This window comes from Amborella trichopoda, chromosome 1, assembly GCF_054954075.1.
Source record: "Amborella trichopoda isolate Santa Cruz 75 chromosome 1, AtrichopodaSantaCruz75HAP2 v2.0, whole genome shotgun sequence".
NCBI lineage: Eukaryota > Viridiplantae > Streptophyta > Magnoliopsida > Amborellales > Amborellaceae > Amborella > Amborella trichopoda.
In genome coordinates this window covers 2,297,899-2,312,159 of record NC_142336.1, presented here as the reverse complement: position 1 = coordinate 2,312,159, position 14,261 = coordinate 2,297,899, and positions in this window count along the sequence as shown.

The window sequence follows — 14,261 nt, the reverse complement described above, 5'->3', positions numbered from 1 at the left end:
AATCTGAAAAAAATTACAAAAATTAGAGAAAATTATGTACGGACACTATGGGGGGTCAATTACCGAACGGGTACTCATTTGCTTGAAATTACGAGCAACTTTTTTTCTCCGATGGTGTTTTTTTTTTTTTTCTAAGTTACCCTCTTGTCCGGTAATGCAAATATTGGACAGCGGTGTTTTTATTTTCGCACTCACCAGAGTTGTGTTCGAAATACTAGACAACTATTTGAGCTTTCTAACACCTTAAGAGCGTCATTTTGCTACTATTGCTCTCTTTGTTTTTCCTTTTTCTCCTGTCACTCTCTATTTGCTCAAGCCCAAGTCCAACGCTCTGTGCGACCTTCGAGCCTAGTTCTCTCTTTCTCCGCAGAGCAGGCTTATCATGTCATGACTGCTAATCAGTTATGTTTTAGAATTTTTTTATTTTTATTTTGGGAAAATGAGATTTATCTTTTATTTATTTATTTAAATTTTAAATACGAAAAATCTTTCCTTTTTATTCATTTCCATGATCCTTTATTTTATACTTATGGTCATAGAAAATAAACCCCAAAACTAACGGATTTTTTGTTTTATTTAGAAGATTTAGATTATGCAATCTTGTAGAAAATAAACCCCAAATATAGATGTTCGATTACTTCATTCGATCGCAGTTTTTTTTTTATTATCTGGTTATGCTATATGTATATCATGTTTCATTATGTTTTTTCTGATTATGCTAACTATATGTGAACTTTAGATTATCCCATATATATATATATATATATATATATATATATATATATATATATATATATATATATATATATATATATATATACAGTTATCAGAAGTGGTTTATTTTCTGAGGTTTCTGGAGTGTCTTCTGGTGGATCAGGACTATAAGTTGTGACTAAATGATTAAATTCGATTTCATCTGTGTCTGAATTTTGAGTAGATAGATTCTGTAATTCTAAAATTTGAATTCTATTTTTCAACTGTTGTACTTTTTTCTTTACTTCATTTATCTCTTGTTTTAGTTCTGAGATAGAAGGTTCTTTTTGCTTAATGAGATGTTGTTCGCTGACTCTTTTCATAATAGAGGCAAAATTATATTCATCAGGTGTTTTACTGATATGAGGTGTTTTTGCTTTTGTTTTAGCTAAGTTTATAAATTTGGTAATCACAGATCTTTTTTCATCTGGATCTGTAATTTTTTCTATGAGATCTAAAATCAGATTATCTTCTTGTGTTAGAGTATGAAGATTGTGCGTTGGGATGGGACAAGCACAATTTGATTCTTGCATTGGATGGGAAGATTGTTCATCAGAAGAGGAGTCTGAAGAATCTGACGATTCTGTCCATATAAAATCATCTTCTTGGATATTTCCTATTAAAGATTCATTGGAATCTGTATTTGAAGAGGATATATCATCATAATTGATAATAGTATAAAGTTTTGTTTTTAATGATTCATCTAATTGTAAAGCATCTAGTTTCTTCTTTACTTTACATTGGTGTTTATAGTGGCCAAGTTTTCCACATTTATAACATACTGGAATTTTCTTTTTATTTTTAGAGTGGGGAGAAAACTTTTTTATAAATTTCTGTTGTTTAGACTTCTTATATTTTTTATGTATTTTATCAGACCTATATTTTTCTTTCTTATATTTTTTCTTTTTCTTGTACAGTTTTTCCGGTTTATTTTTTCTATCTATGTGATAACCAAACTGTTCGCAAAAATCACCAAGCTCTTTTCGTTTAGTAATTTGTTGTTTATCGAGTTGGCGTTTAAGCTTTAGGTCAGTACACAATGCTAGTCCTTCAGCACATATTTCTGCTGATAATTCTCCTAATGTGTATGCAGAATATATGATAACTCCATTATGTTTCTTTTTGAGTCTTTCTTTGACTTTTTCAGCAAATAGGTAGGGAAGACCTGCTATAAACTTTTCTTTCCAATGATCCAGTTGACAATCTTCTCGTATTAATAATCTTGAAAAGAATACATCCTTATACCACTTGTAATGAGATAGGTAGGACATCTTAGGTTTGACAGCAAATCTTCTGATCTTGCTGCTAATAAAGCTGTACTACCTACAAAGTGTAGAGTGATAGTATAAATTAAAGTGTTTACCGCATCACTTTCTGTATAGATTATTTCTTGATTTTGTTCATTTCTGGCTGTCCATTGCCTGGTATTAGTCGGAATTCTGTTTTTTGTTTCATCATCAACATAAAAGTCCCACCAGCCTCGTAACCAGCCAGTAAATCCATTTACTATTGCTTTGACAACCTCTTGATCCGGATTGCCAGCCATTTTATTTGCGGAGGCAAACATTGTCATATGTCTCATGACATCTAGTATTTTTGGATCTGATAAACCATCTATTGTCCAATTGACAATTGATCTTCCTGAATAGGAAACAGCCTGTTGTATAGCATCTTCTTCTAATTGTACATCAACAGGTGTAGGCCTCTTATAGTATGGTAAAGCGGTGATTGGTTTCCATGTTTTACCATATGCTATCCTATTTAGATCAGTGGGTGAAGTATCCATAAAAGCAGAATCTTGATTATGTAAGGTATCTTCTAGAATTGGTTCCTCCTCTTGGAGCATTAAAGTCTCATGCTCAGGAATCTTCATTTTGCCTTTATCCAATGATTCTGGAATATTGGGTAAAGGTATTGAAATGCTAGGTATTGGTATAGGAATACTCAGTTTTGGCGAAGGAATTCCTTTGATATCTAATTGGGCTAATTTAGATATTAATTGATCCATAAGTGTTTTATTATCTTCTCCTAGATGAAATTTGGTTTTATTGAGTTCTAGAAGAGGTTTAAATAAAACAAATTTTGGAATAGGAGGGGTTACTCCCTTAGGTTGGGGAGTGACCAATCTTTCTATTCGTTCAGTTTGTTTTCCTAACGATTGCATATATAGGTTGGTATAATTATTTTGTTCTACAATATGAGGAATTAATTCATGTTTCTTTCCCATATCCTTGGGTATAACCTTATAAGATGTTGCAATAATTTCATATAAGGATTGTGGTGGTTCTCCTCTTATACTTGGAGGTTTTGTACCTTTTAGGATAATACTTTTCTCAGGAGGATGTATACTAGAAGTAGTAGTTCCATCTGTGCTTACATAAGTTTTCTCTTCAATTGTTTGTATAAGAAACTGAGGAATTTGGATATTATATTGGGCACAAATTTCTTGTAACTAGATAAAGAATCCTTTTGTTGATCTTTCTTTTTTCAGAAATTTATTGTATTTTTTATGAAATAATTCTACTAGTCTGGGTTGAAATGTTTTTAGATACCATTCTCTAATCCCTCGATTTTCTGGGGCTAGATAATCTTGTTTTAGATAGTGAATATCTACTTTCTTCTTTTTTGATTTATATTCTAGATATTCATCTATGTTGATATCTTCTTCAAATTGTAAAGTGAGTATGTGGAATTCTGCTATGTCGGGTTCAGATGAATAAGCAGGTATTACTACATGATCAGTTGTTCTTTTTACTCCTTGTATTTGTAAGTCTGAAGATGTTGTAGGTATTGATGAAGAAGGAAGGATTATAACTTCTAGAGTTGTATGACAAGATTTTCTTGCAGGAATGAATGATTTTCTAATCCTTTTTCTGTTTATTTCTAAATCATCCTATATTATTGGTGTATTAGTTTGAAATTGTATTTCAATATTTCCATCTTGATGTTCTGTTATTTGGTTGGGAATATTATTCCTAGGTGTTTCGTTTGGTTGCTTTTCATTTTGGATTGACCATGTTTGAGGTAGAATAATATCTGACCAAGTAATAGATTTTGAAATAATAGTATTAGATTTTTCTATATTTGTTTGAAATAAAATAGTTTGATCCTTCTTATCTGTTGGCATCATAATATTTGGACAAAAGGTATTCATAACTTTGTAATATATGCGATATACTATAGCTAGGTTTTGAATCCATGAGTCATATTGAATCCATGGGTCTTAAGGTTTATTGTTAATATATCTAATATATTAGCGTCGGTTAATGAGACAGAAAAATTTGGAAAACAGTTAAAATAAATGGGTTCATTACAAATGCTGGATTCGACCATTCCTAGGAGTGAGTCCTAAAACTTATTGTGCCGCGTATCTGTTAGGCATACGAGCACTGAGTTATTTAAACCTAAATGTGTCAAAGGTTTTATGGCTATTTGTATTAATCCAATGTGTAAATACTTATAATTATTTTCTTTATGTTTTTCTATTATTTTTCTGGATAACAGTTGGAAGTCTTCCTGATTTTGTGTTACTGATAGACTTTCCTCAACTGTTTTAATAGCATATCCAAGTTTGAATTTAAATGTTCCTTTTTGATAAATGTCTTTGATAGGTACTTTGGGAATATTTCAGTTTTGTATATGATGTTCAATATCATTTATTATTATCTCTTCCTTATTTTTGACTCTTAGGGTTTGAGATTGGGTTACTGTGTTACCTTTACGATTCCTAACTAAATTTGCATCTAAGAAAGTTGGTCCGAGAGTTAAGGCAAGAGAGGAAAGAAGTCTAGGCAAAGTACCTGTCAAGGCCAGGAAGAGCCGCTTAAGGGAATACGCTGGACCCTTGATCGTCCAGATTGTCATTATCCGCATATATATATATATATATATATATATATATATATATATATATATATATATATATATATATATATATATATATATATATATATATATATATATATATATATATATATATATATATATATAGGAAAACACCCATCACCGTCCAAAATTCATCGCTTGGTCACTATTGTTCGGTAGTGTTTCATTTTTTATTTTTTTTCTACAAATCGAAATGACCTGAAATGAACGGTGATTTTGCCTACCCCCATCACTGTCCAAAATGAACAGTGATTTTGCCTACCCCCATCACCGTCCAAAATTTCATTTTTTATTTTTTATTTCTACAAATCCGAATGACCTGAAATTTGGAATATATATTAATAAAAAATAAGAGAATCTTTGAAAAATATAAAACAAATATTTTTCTTGAAAACAATTGACCAAAAAAAAAACCCTCGAAAAGTTTCAGGGGTATTTTGATCAATTTATTTTCAATGGATAATTGTTTTTATATTTTTATTAGATGTGCCTTAGTAAGATGTACATACCTTCCAAATTTCAGGTCATTCTGATTTGTAGAAAACAAATGAAAAATAAAACACTGTCGGACAATTGTGACCGCGCGATGAAATTTGGATGGTGATGAGGGTAGGTGAAATCATTATTCATTTCACCTATAGGCGTTGGAAAGAATTTTCCATATATATATATATATATATATATATATATGGAAAATATTGAGATTAACCTACTAGCTCATATGAACATATGAGCCGAACGGCCCAGATTCAATCTGGGACGATCTGATGGTCACGACCTCATTTTATATTCTAATTTTAATATTTTTTCCACAAATCCAATTAACTTGAAATTTTAGGTATCCATTCATCAAGGCGCACCTATTAAAAATATTTAAAAAATAATTTGTAAATACTAAATTGACTAAAATACCCTCGAAATGTTTCAAGGGTATTTTGATCAATTTATTTCTTGCAAATTTTTTTTTGATATTTTTATTAGTTTCTCCTATTTTTGAAGAATATATGTATAAAATTTTAAGTCATTTGGATCTGTATAAACAAACTAAAATTCAAATATGAAATAAGGTAGTGACCATCAGATCGGCTCGGATTCAATCTGAGCCATTGGGCTCATATGTTCATATAAGCTAGTAGGCTAATCTCAGCATTTATATATATATATATATATATATATATATATATATATATATATATATATGGAAGACACTATAAATGACTATAGGCGATAATAAACAGTGATTTCACCTACCCTCATCACCATCCAAACTTTATCGCATGGTCATATTTGTTCGGTAGTGTTTTATTTTTTATTTTTTTTTTCAATCAGAATGATTTGAAAATTGTAGTGTGTGTATATCATAGTGAGGTGCATCTAATAATTTATGGAAAAAAATTTAGATATGATGATATCCAAAATCACCCACATAAAAAAATCTCATATTATGTGTGATTGAGATTGGTATTAATATGTTTCCTAAGGAAAATAGAAATCCAAAAAGATTAAGACTTTTAGTTATATCTATTGATTTTTTAGATATATGTACATATTTGAGAAGTTTGTATTTAATGTGGATTTCTAACATTATATATATGTGATTAGAGAGGAAAGAAAATGGGCACCCTATTTGGGTGACCATATCGCAAATGTTACTTCCTCTAGCAACAGAGAGATATGAGCCTCCTATGAATGAGAAACAAGACCAGTCAAAATTAGTTTGCTTGGGGAACTGATTGAGCTCAGTTTCTCGGAATTCTAAAATGAAATTTCTCCTATTTTTAAACAAAGTGTGCTCTTTTCGTGCTTTTACTCCACAATTCTGTGTGAAATTAAAGTTATGAAATCAGTTGGATTTATACAAACCTCATCCAAAATAAAGTATGTTATATGTACTAAATTTTCTTTTTTTTTCCTTGATTAACTTTTCTCCTAAACTATAATGGGCGCGGTTTAGGTTTAGGCGTTGACCTCAACCCTCTTAACCCTTTCAAAGAATGCACTTTTGGTATTAAAAACCTTATGATAATTTTAAAGGGTGCGGTTTGTATAGAGCCGAGGCTCCAAACAATCAAAGTAAAGCCCATTTTCAAATAGAGTCGAGAAATGAGGGTTCAATATAAGAAATCTTTGTGATAGCTTTGAAATACACTTTCGTCTTGAATTATAAAATTCAAAGTTTAAAAAATAGTGTAGATCGAGCGGATCTATGAAAAATTTAAAATCTTCAAAAATTGACGGTACAAAAATGCGTTATTGGATTCACTATTTCCAAAACTTGAAATCCAGTTTTTTGTCAAGTCCATGCGTCTTGATGTCTAGATGATCAATTTGAGGATATTTGGGCATCGAAACAACCTCTTTTAGTGAAATTTTTGAGGTGGGCATTAATTTGATTGTTTTAGAGCCTTGGCTTTATATAAACATTTTCCATTCTTACAAATCTTGAGAATAGCCTGTGCAAATTACGTGATACAAGATGCAAAATTTATAAGACTTAGGAATCTCTCCTTATTTTTTTTATTTTATTTTTTTAACATTGATACATCTCAAGGTTGGGATGATTAGTTGGAAGGTTGTCCAACATTAACACCACTTTTCGGGCAGAATTTTTTAGTGTGCCCTACTTTTAAATGATTTAAAAAAAAGAAAAAGAAAAGAAAAGAAAAGGTAAGCCCTACTTCTATAACATAAGTTCAACGCCTTAGATAAACTTTTTCCGTAGTATATAATCAAGAATTAAGGTTTTAAATTCCTCTTTTCTAACTACAACTCATGGGTTCAAGTAAATAATCAAGCACCCAAAAACAAGAACCCCAAGTTAATGTTGTATAAACGTGCAAAAGAGAGAGAGAAAGTTGCATAAATATTTATTCAAAACTCAAGGTTTGGATAGGACAGTTTTGTATAAATATTTCTCTCAATGGTGGAGAGAGGGATGAGAGAGAGAAGCATGGGAGAGAGAAAGAGCAAGAGAAGCAATTCAATGGTGCAAGAGAGAGAGGGGGCTCTGTATCAATTGATTTGTTTTTGGTTGATTTGTTTTTGTGAATTTTTTATTTTTATTTTTATTAGATGTACCTCACTAAGATGTACACTAGTTTCAAATTTCATATCATTTCGATGGACGTTGATAAGAGTAGGCGAAATCACTGTTTATTTTTGCTTATAGGCATTGGGAAGACTTTTCCTATATATATATATATATATATGAGTAGCGATACTGTGACACCCTACCATACCCAAGTGAGTAGGATCTCAAATGATCACCATTAAATTTTGACACAGGTATCTAAAAAAGTAATCAATAAACCCATTCACCCAAGTCCCAAAACCCATGTGATATTTTTTTAGAGATTTGTGTCAAAATTTAATGGTGATCCTTTGGGGTCCTACTCACAAGGATATGGGAAGGTCTCATAGTGTTTCTCGTTGCTCTCACCTCAAAATTTAATGGTAACCCTTTTAGTTAGAGAGAAAAGTAAGTTTTTCGTTGCTCTCACATCTCTATCTAGTTTTGTTAATAATGGTTGCTAGGAATAAAGAGAAAGAATGGAGAGTGGTATAAAAGCGTTTACGGGACTTGGGTTTTATGTTGAGGTTTGTTCCAAAATCTTTGATGTAACTTTCATTGGAATAGTGAATTTCAGTTTGCCGTGATCGTGGATGTAGCCCTTCCGAGGTGAACCACGTAAATCTTTGTGTTATGTGTTTCACGCTTTATTTCTTATACTTTATTTACTAAATATTAACCCATCGGGTTTAATGCTTTCGCGCGCACAACAGAATTTGCAAGAAAAAAATAGTCCTGTAAAGAAAAAAGATAAGATAGGATGTGATCTATGCATAAAATTAGAAAATGGTAATCATACTGTTAAACTAAAAACATAACATTAACAATAATTTCCTAAAATTTTATATATTATAAATAACTTAGTTTATTACATATTTTAATTTAGGACCCGGTTTCTATGAGGCCAAGCCCGCATATGTACAAATGCGGGCTTCTTAATAAATCTATCTTTGAGATAGATTTTAAGATTCAATGTTTAAGGAAAGTAATCTCTAATATGGAGATCATGAATATGAAAAAATAAATAAATTTTAAGGGCTAATAATAATAATTTTACTAATAAAACATTTTGACCGTTAGTTTCTATTGTTTTTACTTGCATCCATCTTTAATATGGATACCTCACACTTTATGTACTGCATATGTAGAAATGCTGTCCTGCAGCATAAAACAAATTTTCTTTAATTTATATGTAATGGTATACTAAGTTTGCTTTATTAATTAAAAATTTAAGAAGTTAGCATTTATTTGTACCTTATTATGATAAAATGATATTTAAGAAGTTAGATTTTTTGATAGCATTTATTCGCAGTCAGGTTTATGGTAGTTTAGGAGAAAAAACTTAACATAAACTGGACTCTCTCTCTCTCTCTTTGTCTCTCTCTCTCTCTTTCTCTCATTGACATACATATTAGCAAGGTTTAATGAACTACCATAAACTCGACTGCAAATGATCTATCTTATGAATCTCAAAAGATAAGTGCGACTTTAAATTATTAAATCTTAAATCCCTAAAGTATTATGCATTCATGAATTGCTTTGGAATTGGTGTTAATTTTTAGCAAGAAAATCACCCTAACCTCTATAAATATGCACGCACCCTACCTTAGTAGTTAACAATTGGTAAAAGTGAAGAATTTATGTTTTAGGGTACCTTCAAGATAAAGTTGCTCTATGCAGTAGTTTTTCTTGTCCTTCTCATGGCTGCAGGTAAAGTTGAATCTCTCTCTCTATCTAGAGTGGTGTTACTAAGAAAATCTTCTCTTGGACTATGGTCTATCAAACACTTGGTCTTTGTGAAGCTCTCTCTCTACAGTGGTCTCACTAAGAGATTTATAGTTGGGGGTTCTTTTGCGAGATTTACATGATTTGGGCGTTTTACATATCCACATTGGAGTTATACTCATTCACATTTCGCAAAAGAACCCCCAACTTCCCAAATCCTCCCCCACACCTTTTTACCCAATTTTTGGAATTTTTTGGATGAAAATACCCTCTACGGTAGTCTTGCTACCATAACATATTTTCAATGTATTACGGTAGAAGGACTACCGTAATAGTGCGAAGATACATTATGGTACCTTGAGCACCATAATGAACAATACGGTAATTTAAATACCGTAAAGAACATCATGGTACTTTAATTACTATAATACATAATATATTCTTCACGGCCTTCTTAGTTCCGTAATACTTTGAAAAGCTTTTTTTTGCAAAGAAAAAAAATGGTTCTACAAATTCCTAGAGAGAAAAATGGTTTTACAAATTCTAACCCTGGCTTGGATAACAATGCCAATAACTTCAGAAAACATTCGTATAGGGTCCTAGGCAAAATACCCACATGGTTGAATTCCTCTTTTTACTCTCTAGAAATCTTCTTTGAGTTCCTCTCTTTCTCTCTATTGAAATTTGTAGAACCATTTTTTTTCTATGCAAAATACCAACACGGTGGTGCGTAATCTGTATAAGGTACACACATTAAGAAAAAAATAAAATAAAATGTGTCCCTTGGTTTTGATTTTGCAGAGCGTGGGAGGAGAGGGGTAGCCCTGATATTCGCTTCTATTTGAAGCATTTCAAAGCATTACGGTACTAAGAATGCCGTGAAGAATATATTATGTATTACGGTAATTAAAGTATCGTAATATTCTTTACGGTATTTAAATTACTGTAATATTCATTACGGTACTCGAAGTACCGTAATGTTCATTACGGTACTCGAAGTACCGTAATGTATCTTCACACTATTACGGTAGTCTTTCTACCATAATATAATCAAAATGTATTACGGTAGAAAGACTACGTAAAGGGTATTTTTGTCAAAAAGATCCAAAAAATTGTGAACAAAGGTGTGGGCAGGGTTTTGAGAAGTTGGGGTTTTTTTTGTGATTTTATTAAAATTAAGGTATATTAGGGATAATTTTCCAAAAGTAAAAACCACTTGAGAGAGAGAGAGAGTGTGTGAAAGAGAAAAATAGAGAATTTAGATTAAAAAATTAGGACAAGTGGAGACTAAGTTTAGGGGAGGATTTTGCATCACTTGCTATTTGGATTTGTTTATATAGATTTTATTCCTATCTTAATTTATATCTTTGTAGATAAATAAGAATTAAACTCTTTTTTATTTCATTCACACTCTCTATAGACCTTGGATCCTAAATTAATTTGACCTCATGAAAAATCCATCCATTTCTCTCTCTATCTCTCTCCCTCTCTCTAATCAAGATTTACAAGAATTTCTTTTTATATTAATGATTTTTTCCATCTCTCGCACACTTGCATGTGTGCATACACATTGCATGCCTGATATTTATGTCAATGAATGTGCATCAGCATACATACATAGATACATATACACATACATTCATATTCATATATATATATATATATATATATATATATATATATATATATATATATATATATATATAGGGTTATATTAGGGTACTCCGGCATATGGAGTATTTTCTTAATATATTGAATATTTTAGACATTTACTAATCTTACATTAAGGAATGGAGTATATTAAAGAAATAATCCATGTGTAAGAGTACCATAACATAACCCTCATACTTATATATTTAAGAGCATATGATCAATGATTGAAATCATTGAATGATAAAAATATAGGTGAAATGGTTGTTAAATGAGCTGATGTGTGCTGGCAACTGCCTCCAAAGCCATTGTCATAAGGATTGTGATGGCTTTCACAAAGGAGCCAGTGGCACATGTGTCGACAATTTCCATTGCAAGTGCACTTTGTGCTAGTTGTCCCTCTCTCTCTCTCCTCTCCCTACCCTCTCTTTGTCTCTCTCTGTATAACATGAAATAAATGTGGATTATTGTCCCATTTTCTCAGGGATTGATGACATTTTTTTGAATAAATTTTTCAAGGAAAAGTGCTTTTTTCTTCATGTGACTCATTTTTCTTCCTGAGGTTTCTATTTCAGTAGTTTGATTAGATTGATGCTCTCTTTCTTCCTCTCTCTTTCTCTCATTGTCATTGCAAGTGAAATTGGTGCTTTCTCTCTTTGAATAGAATTAACATCTCTCTCTCTTTCTCTCTCTATCTCTCTTGTTGGATATGATGATATTAAAAATCACGCACATAAAAAAAATCTCATATTATGTGTGATTAGGATTGATATTTATAAGTTTGTTAAGGAAAATAGAAATTCAAAAAGATTAAGACTTTTAGTTGTATCTATTGATTTTTTAGATATTTGTACATATTTGAGAAGTTTGTATTTAATGTGGATTTCTAACATTATATATATGTGATTAGAGAGGAAAGAAAATAAGTACCCTATTTGGGTCACCATATGGCAAATGTTACTTCCTCTAGCGACTGAGAGATATGAGCCTCCTATGAATGAGAAACAAGACCACTCAAAATTAGTTTGCTTGGGAAACCGACTGAGCTTTTTTTCTTAGAATTCTAAATTGAAATTTTTCTATTGTTAGAAAAATTGAGCACTTTTCTGCGCTTTTACTCCAAAATTCTTAGTGAAATTAGAGTTATGAAATCAGTTGGGTTTATACAAACCTCATCTAAAATGAAGTATGTTATATGTATTAAATTTGTTATTTTTTGCCATGATTAACTTTTTTACTATTCTATTATGGGCGTGGTTTAGGTTTAGGTTTAGGCGTTGACCTCAACCCTTTCAAAGGATGGACTTATGGTATAAGAAAACCTTCTCATAATTTTAAAGGGTACGGTTTGTATAGAGCCAAGGCTCCAGACAATCAAAGTAAAACTTATTTTCAAATAGTATCAAGAAATGTAGTTTCAATATAAGAATCTTTGTGATAGCTTTCAAATACACTTTCACCTTTAATTATAAAATTCAAATATTAAAAAATAGTGTAGATCGAGCAGATCTATGAAAAATTTAAAATCTTAAAAATTGACTGTACATAAATACGTTACTGGATTGACTATTTCCAATACTTGAAATCCATTTTTTTTCTCAAGTCAATGCATCATGGTGTCGAGATAATCAATTTGAGGATATTTGGGCATCAAAACAACCTCTTTTAGTGAAATTTTTGAGGTGGGCTTAAATTTGATTATTTAGAGCCTCGGCTCTATATCAACACTTTCCATTCTTAAAAATCTTGAAAATAGCCTGTGCAGGTTATCTGATACAAGATGCAAAATTTATAAGGCTTAGAAATCTTTCCTTAGTTTTTATTTTTTTATTTTTAACATTGATATATCTCAAGGTTGGGATGATTAGTTGGAAGGTTGTCCAACATTGAAACTACTTTTCTGGCAGAAATTTGCAAGTGTTCCCTACTTTTAAATGATCTAAAAAAAAGAAATAAAAAAAAGGAAAAAAGAAAAAGTAAGCTCTACTTCACCTATAGGTGCGCCTCTCTAAGACGAAAGCACACTTCAAATTTCAGATCATTCCAATGGACGGTGAAGAGGATGGGAGAAATCATTGTTCATTTTCACCTATAGGCATTAGGAAAACTTTTCATATATATATATATATATATATATATATATAAAATGATACTATGAGACCCTCCTACACCCATGTGAGTAGGACCCCAAATGATTACCATTAAATTTTGATACAGATCTCTTGAAAAGTAATCAATAGACCCATTCACCCAAGTTCCACACCCATGTGATAACGTTTCTAGAGATCAGTGCCAAAATTTAATGGTGATCCTTTGGGGTCCTACTCACATGGGTGTGGGAGGGTCTCATAGTGTTTCTCGTTGCTCTTACGTTGAAATTTAATGGTGACCCTTTTAGTTAGAGAGAAAAGTAAGTCTCCCGTTGCTCTCCCATCTCTATCTGGTGTTGTTAGTAATGGTTGCCCGGAGTAAGGCGAAGCAATGGAGAGTGGTTTAAAAGAGTTTACGCGACTTGGGTTTTTTGTAGAGGTTTGTTCCAAAATCTTTGTTGTAACTTTTATTGGAATAGTGGTTTTCAGTTTGCCGTGCTCGTAGATGTAGCCCTTCTGGGGTGAACCACGTAAAGATTTGTGTTATGTGTTTCATGCTTTATTTCTCATACTTTATTTGCCAAATATTAACCCATCCGGTTTAATGCTTCCGCGCGCACAATAGAATTTGCATGAAGTAAGTAGTTCTGTAAAGAAAAAAGACAAGATAGGATGTGATCTACGCATAAAATTAGAAAATGGTAAGCATACTGTTAAACTAAAAACATAACATTAACAATAATTTCTTAAATTTTTATATATAATAAATAACTTAGTTTATTACATATTTTAATTTAGGACCCGGTTTCTATGTGGCCAAGCCCGCATATGTAGAAATGTGTGCTTCTTAATAAATCTATTTTTGAGATGGATTTTAATATTTAATGTTTAAGAAATGTAATCTCTAATACGGAGATCATGAATATGAAAAAATAAATAAATTTTAAAAGATAAAAATAATAATTCTAGTAAAAAAACATTTGGACCATTAGTTTCCATTGTTTTTCGATAGAACACTTACTTGCATCCATCTTTAATATGGGTGCCTCACACTTTATTTACTGCATATGTAGAAATGTTGTTCTGCA